The sequence below is a fragment of the Acinonyx jubatus genome, chromosome B3 (assembly GCF_027475565.1).
Source record: "Acinonyx jubatus isolate Ajub_Pintada_27869175 chromosome B3, VMU_Ajub_asm_v1.0, whole genome shotgun sequence".
Classification (NCBI taxonomy): Eukaryota; Metazoa; Chordata; class Mammalia; order Carnivora; family Felidae; genus Acinonyx; species Acinonyx jubatus.
In genome coordinates this window covers 116,664,589-116,671,348 of record NC_069386.1, presented here as the reverse complement: position 1 = coordinate 116,671,348, position 6,760 = coordinate 116,664,589, and the positions used below count along the sequence as shown (strand labels likewise).

Here is a 6,760-nt window from a genome sequence, read left to right as displayed (position 1 = left end):
AGGGTGTGTGTCATATGAGAAAGAAATGAGGGGTTGTCAAGAACTGTGAAGGCTCTAAAACTTAACCCGACTTGCAAGCTGACAAGGTAGCCTGCCACAGTTTCATGGAAGCTTCTGGGTCAGAAACAAAGGACTTCTTTACTCACAGCAATAGTAACAGTAAGAGTATTGGCATTTCGTTGTACTGGTTTCCTGATTCCCAATTCCCAAAGGCAATGCAAAGAGGGCCAATTATTAACGCCTGTACACACGGTGCGGCCCATTGCAAGAGAGGGACCCAGAAGCCTAGGCAGCCAGATCTTAAATAATGGACAGTATCTGAGAAAGATACTATCTTCAAAAGATAGTCTGAAACAAAGAGCATTCAATGACTCTGCTCACAAGGCATGCAGAAATGTGATAGACCCATGGAGAATGATCTCCCAACAAGTGTTAAGTACAACCGTGGAAAGTGAGCTCACAGTCCTCCAGCTACATCAGACGACAAAAGATGGGGAAGATGGAAATGGAAGCAGAGGCGAATCAATCCTGTCCTTTCTACATCGATTCTTTACTGGTGTCAGTTATGGCAAGGGCACCCGGAGACCTATTTGTGGTGTTTGGCACGTTTCCTGTTTTGACGAATATAGCTTTCAACTCACTGCCTTGACAGGGTTTACCCAGTTCCAATCATTTCTTTGCATAGCTGTTAGAAATCTCTAGAAGCTCCAAAACTCCACAGAAGAGAGAAGGGTGCATCCTTCCAAACATTATTTGCTTCCAGGAGATCATGTATGCTGGGCAAACCCATGGTGGCCACACTGCAGTCGTGTGGGGGACATGCGCCGATTTCTTGTATCCCATCCGTCTATACCTATGGATATTTACTATACCTAGTAAATGTGGTGAGGTTTGCTTGCCACTGTGATGCAGTCAGCGAGACCCCTGACTCGGTCTAGCCTCTCATTTGAAACCAGGACTAGATGGGTCACCAAGTCAGGCTTTATTTGTCATGTGTGCTCCATATCTGAGGCAGGTATTTTGTATCTATAGCCAAGACCCAGAGTTCCAGGCCTCTGACTGACAGGCCTCAAGTCAGCTCGTTTTTGTTTTTGTTTTTTTTGTTTTTTCCTCTGCCTAGAGGAGGATGAATTCCGAGGGTAAAGGAAGGACAATGCAGCTCAGGACGGGAGCTCATAGTCATTGTCAGAACCACATCAGGACCTGGGATAAGGTCCACAGAGGGATCTTGTGGCATTCCACTGGTCCTCAGGCTCTTTGCAACCATATCAGATGGGAGTTAACCAATCAACCGGAATCAGGCAGTGAGAGCCTGGCAGGTGAGTCAGTGACAACATCCTCTAACTAGGGGCAAAGGGCAAAAATTATGTCAAGAAACCAAGCAAAGCCCAACACTGCCCAATAAGGGCAAAGGCCATTCAAGTGGGTTAGCCTTGGAGAGTGATTCTAAAAGAATGCTAGAGGGACCACAGATGATCCAGTTGAGGTGATGGGCTGCTCTAAATATAAATGCGATATAAATATAATTTAGAGCTGGCCATGCAAAGTGGTCCTTCCACTTCATTAGGGAACTCTATTTAGAATTACGAAGTAGAAGGGGATAAATTGGAGAGCCCATGGGGTTTTCTGCACTGTTCAAGCAATCCACGAACTACAACTTTACACAATTCCTTGGAGCTGCTGTGAAGAATTTTAGTTTGTGAAGATCCTCACAGAGCCGTAGCTCCCTATGGACTTGATATACTGCCACAGTATATGGTGTCTTGTTGTTATCCCTAGATATTACTTCACCCAGGAGAGGAGGACTTCCTTCTTCTCATAAGAAGTCATGAGTCCCAAAGCAATGTCATAAATGTCTAGCAACTTCTTGGCCTGAGAACTCAAATGACACCACCCATGTTAGTGCTAGGACTGATGTCCCAAGGGCCAATATATATTACTGGCAGACGATTGTGTAAGGACTTCCTCCCCACTATGCAGTGAGCTCAACCTTTGAGCTGTGCACGCCAATAAATAGTCACCTGTCTCAAACAGGAAAAAGAAACCTGTGCGGGGTGATTGAACTCTGACCTTGCTGGCCAACCTGGATCCCAGGAATGCTGTGCACATTGCCTTGACTCTTGGGTTGGTGTTTTTCTCTTCCTTGTGAAAAGAAAGATTCATTTACAAACTCTGGGTGGTGGTATAGCCTTGCTGGGGAACTGTGGTCATCAAACGCACAGAATTTCCACAGCAGCTTTTCACAATCACCTCCGTTTACTTTTGTTAACCATTTTTCTGTTTGGCCTCCACATTGTGGCCTGTTAGCATCAACAGTTATTAAGTCTTGAGAAGAAGTTCTGAGGAATGGTTTGTGAATTGGAGTTCATCACTAAGCAAGAGGACTGCATACAGATTGAACTTTGAAGGTACTGTCTTTGAGTATCTAGTGGCCTGTTACTTATCATGGGACTTTGCCTAGCCCCAGCCAGCCAGCCTTCCTTTTCAAATTGTAATCTGAAAACTGAAACTCCTGATACACAATGTAGCACATGCATCTAATACAGGATGCAAAGTTACTTCCCAGAAAACACACATTTGGAAAATGCCACCTCATTAGTTTTCTATGTCTCTTGTAACAAATTACCACGAAATTGGTGGCTTCAGACAACACAGGCTGAAATGAAGGTGTCAGTATGGCTGCATTCCTCTCCTGAGCCTTTAGGAGAGAATCTGTTTCCTTGCCTTTTCCAGCTTCCAGAACCACCCACATTTATTGGCTCATGACCCCTTTTCTCCATCGTCAAAGCCAGCAATGTTGCATCTCTGGCCATTCTCCCATAGTCATAGTCACATCTTCCTCTGACTGACTCTCTTCCGTCTTCCTCTTCTTCCACTTCTAAGGATCCTTGTGATTCCACTGGCCCATCCTGACAATCCAGGATAATCTCCTTATTTTCAGATCAGCTAATTAGTAACCTTAATTCTATTTCAACCTCAATTCCTCTTTGTCATGTAACCTAATATACTCACGGGTTCTTAGGATTTGGACATGGACATTTTGGGGACAACTATTATCCCCTGCTGAATTACATCTGGACAATCAGTGGTGAGGAAATGAAAAGGTTTGCTCAGTGTCTATCTTCCCAGCTGGCCTGTATAGAGGGGTCAAACCTTTTCATCTTAAATGAACGTTGTATAGCTGATTTGATTCTCTCCATGAGCTGATGGTTGGGGGAATTTATAACGGAGTGTCCTGTTTAGAGGTCTCGGAGACCTGTGATATCCATACAGAATCCTTTTTGTTGGTGAATGATTTAGTTATTTAACTGACACTTAACACATATATCAGAGCTTTACAAACTAATTTAATTCTTACAACAAACCTATCAAGTGGGTAAAGTTGTTATGTCATCCTCATTTTACAGATAAGGAAACTGAGGCATAGGAAAGCTAAGTAGGGGCTCCTGGGTAGCTCAGCCCATTAAGCATCTGACTCTTGATTCTGGCTCAGGTCATGATCTCACGGTTTGTGAAGTTGAGCCCCGTGTCAGGCTCTGCTCTGACAGTGTGGAACCTGCTTGGGATTCTATCTCTCTCTCTCTCTCCCTGCCCCTCCTCAGCTCTCTCTACCTCTCAAAATAAGTAAATAAACAGTTAAAAAAAAAAAAAAAAAAGAAGAAGAAGAAAGAAAGAAAGGCTAAATTACTTGTCCAAGGTCACGCAGCTAGTATGTGGCAGAAGTGGGACTTGAAGCCAGGCAGTGTCTGTGCGGTCCAGAACCCTTGTTCCTGACCACCATGCCAAGCTGCTTTGTCCTCTTGGTTTCCACCTGTCCCCAGGCCTCTGCTGCCACCAGCTCTGGTAGGTGGCCTTGTGGTCTACAGCAACACCCCCAGCACTGGCTTCTCCCCTTTGCAACTTGCTGCTCATCTCCCTCTGTTCTCAGTGGTGCAGACCCATGATCCTCCCCCGAGCTTTGCCACAGGTAGTCTTGCCCCACCGGGGCAGTCACACAGCAGGCTGTTTGCTCACGATGTGACATCCATGCCATGTGGGAATGGGGACTCAGGAATGCTGAGCCTCAGAGCCTCTCTGCTGACCTAGGCTTGATCACCAGGGTCACTTTGACATAACCTATCCTGCTTTCCTCTAAGACCTGAAGAGGAGGAAAAGCATGATGCCTTTCTGACCTTCCTCTCTCTCCTCTTTCTCCTTCCTACCATCTGACCCGATGGAAAGGGGGTGGGTACTCTCTCACTGCCTTAGAGCTGGCTTAACAGTCCTGGGGGGGGAAGGGGTCTGGGAGCTGGTCCTTCAGGCTTGGCTTTGATTCACTAAGGGAGGAGAATTTGGAAGGATTAAGTCACGGCTAGTTCCTTCAACTACACAACGGGACAACACTTTGAGGCCAAGCCCGTCATAAGTCCCCTGTGTACAGGGGCATTTATTACTCTCTAAACCTAGAACTTTCACGCTTCTTTGCCTGTGTATAGGGAATATGTTTTACACTGTGACCCAGACAAATATGTACATATATATTACAAACAACCAAACCAAAAGCTACACAAACAACACTTATTACTTAGTACAATGCATGTGATCATTTTTAACGTAGTCTTTTTTTTCAGAAAAGGAAGAACACTGGTGGCAGCCCATCATTCCTGTCCCCAGGCAGACTTACTTGCTTCCTTCTCTGGGATCTCACGGTGCCCTGTGTGAAGCTTCTCATGTCACACTGTAATTTACATGTCTTTCTCTCCCACTAGGGAGAGACTTTGTCCCTTTCATCTCCGCATTCCTAGCACGGCTACCAGCAGACATCCAGGAAGTGTTCATCGAAGGAGTGAAGGAAAAAAAGGCCAGTGGTTTCTCTTTTCATGGCACACGTCCCCTAGTTCTGGGGTTGGAGAGCTTGGACCTTGTCAGTGAGAGACCTGGGCTCAGGGTGGGATCCCTGTGGAAGTTAGTTCATATACCTCCCGCAGAATGGACCTCGGTGGGCAAAGAATGAAGACCAGAGACTTTATTTCCCCTCCTTTGATTTTTCTCCGAAGCTGACCTGTTGGCATCCCGGGGCCAGAATGCCTTTGTGTTCTCCTCCACAGTAATTTAATGCCGTAAAACTGACTGCTGCAGACTCAAAAATCCAGGGCACTCGGCGTTTTTGCAAAGCCAGGCTCTAGGAAATATTCCCGTTGCTGAACACATTGGATGTGGTTTAGGTAGCAAAGCAAATGACCTAACAAGGAATATATGTGCTGAGCCTAGTTCCTGTTAAATTAATAGATTCACGTTCTGGCACATCCGCAACCTCACAAGTCATAGCAACCGGATGACGGCATGGCAACACAGCAGCTGTGGCCACTGCACGTGAGAAAAATCAGAGCCGAGTGTCTCTGGAGAGAAAACAGAAATGGGCTCTACGATCGCCAGCTTGTACGTGACTGGCTGAGGCGGGGGTGAGGGGGCAACCACAAGTAGACGCCTGCCCTAGTTAGGGATGCAGGAGTGTAACATCTCTCCCGCTTCATAAAACTTTGTTTTGTGTTTTCAAAGTAAATAATTTGCTCCAGTCAGAGAGGAAATGATGTTGAGAGAGAGATACCATCACGTGGACAGAATGTTCTTTGTAGCCCTGGAAGCAGTGTGGAGGTGATTCTTATCGGGGATTGTCCACGACTTGCTCTTCAGCAGCAGGACCACAAGCCTTTCTTTCTAGTTTTAGACCTGCACTGAAATCACTTACCTCTTCCGGCTGTCAGGCTCCAAAGCCCTTCTTTCCACCTCTTCTTCTAGGACCGAGGTTGGACCCCACCGCCCCTGCGTGTGCTGAGGCCTCAGGACCAGGATAGATGCTCTGAGGAAGAGGAATAGGACACCTGGACAGATGTCGATTCTTGTTCAACAAAAAATATCTGCATGTACTATCAGGATGGTGACGCCCAACGCCAGGGCTGCCTGGGACTCAGCAGCAGCAGCCCACACCCCCTGATCTTGTTTAAATTCAAGGGTGACCCTTGCTCTGCAAAGAGGTGAAGGCTGGGCTGTCTGTTCTTAGGACTCATGTGTTACCCGTAGGTCTGCCCCTTCCTCCATGTTCTGCTTTCCAGGTGAGAGACCAGGAAGCTGGGCAGGGTTGTCATTGGGCCCACACTGACTTCTCTTTTGTTCTGTGAATTAGTTACCTATGGCTGTGTAGCAAATTACTACAAAACACAGCAGCTTAAGATAATAAACATTCAGGAGTGCCTGGGTGGCTCAGTCGGTTAAGCGTCTGACTTTGGCTCAGGGCATGATTTCACAGTTTGTGAGCTCTAGTCCCATGTTGGGCTCTGGGCTGACAACCTGGAACCTGGAGCCTGCTTCAGATTCTGTGTCTCCCTCTCTCTCTCTGCCCCCCCCCCCCCCCCCGTCGTGCTCTGTCTCTCTGTCTCTCTCTTTTAAAAAATAAACAATAACAATTAAAAATTTTTTTTTTTTTTAGTTTTCAATAAGACCACAAACATGTATTACTTTACAGTTTCTGTGGGTCAGGAATCGAGGCAGCTTAGCTGGATGCTTCTTCCTCAAGGGCTCTCGTTGAGGCAGCTGCTGGCTGGGGTTGAAGGTCTCATCTGAAGGCTCGATTAACATAGACGAAGGGGGAAGTATCCCAAGCTAACTTATGTGGTTGTTGGCAGGCCTCAGTTCCTCTTCACAGGGCGGCCTTCGGACATGGCAGCTACTAGCTTCCTTACAGTGAGTGATCCAAGAGAGAGCGAGAGAGAAAGAGGGCACC

The 6,760-nt window shown here is 46.6% G+C and overlaps 1 protein-coding gene across 1 annotated transcript in view; it reads right to left on the bottom strand.

Moving 5' to 3' along the window:
- Positions 1-1,616: 1,616 nt before the first annotated feature.
- The window catches only part of LOC128316176 (translation initiation factor IF-2-like), a 32,205-nt gene continuing 27,061 nt past the window's right edge, over positions 1,617-6,760 (bottom strand). Inside the window, exons 8-9 of the mRNA XM_053225103.1 lie at positions 6,496-6,759; positions 1,617-5,839 (exon numbers count right to left, since the gene is read on the bottom strand). The gene's annotated coding sequence lies outside the window, so the exon portion shown is untranslated. The remainder of the gene's footprint in view (positions 5,840-6,495; position 6,760) is intronic.